Here is a 341-nt window from a genome sequence, read left to right as displayed (position 1 = left end):
CTCTCTCTCTCTCTCTATCTCATTGAGAGTGTGTCGGCTTGTTTCTGTGTTTGTTGCCTCCGTGTCCCCCTCTCGTTACGCAGCCGCTCTCTCTTTCATGTCTCTGTCTGTTCCCTCCGGCTCTCTCAGTCTCTCACTTGTTTTCTCTCTCACTTGTTCATCCCATCATCCCTCGCTTCCTTTCAGCCTGTCACGAACAACTCAAAAGGCTTTGTTTTAGAGTGCTGCGGCCTGACACTAAATGGCACTCATGGTCTCTCTCTCTCTCTCTCTCTCTCTCTCTCTCTCTCTCTCTCTCTCTCAGCATGCACACATTTAAACTTGCAGCCTTCCTCACACAC

The sequence above is a fragment of the Morone saxatilis genome, unplaced genomic scaffold (assembly GCF_004916995.1).
Source record: "Morone saxatilis isolate NCDOM2014 unplaced genomic scaffold, NCSU_SB_2.0 Contig8, whole genome shotgun sequence".
In the NCBI taxonomy this organism is placed as follows: Eukaryota; Metazoa; Chordata; class Actinopteri; family Moronidae; genus Morone; species Morone saxatilis.
Note: the sequence above shows the minus strand (reverse complement) of the source record.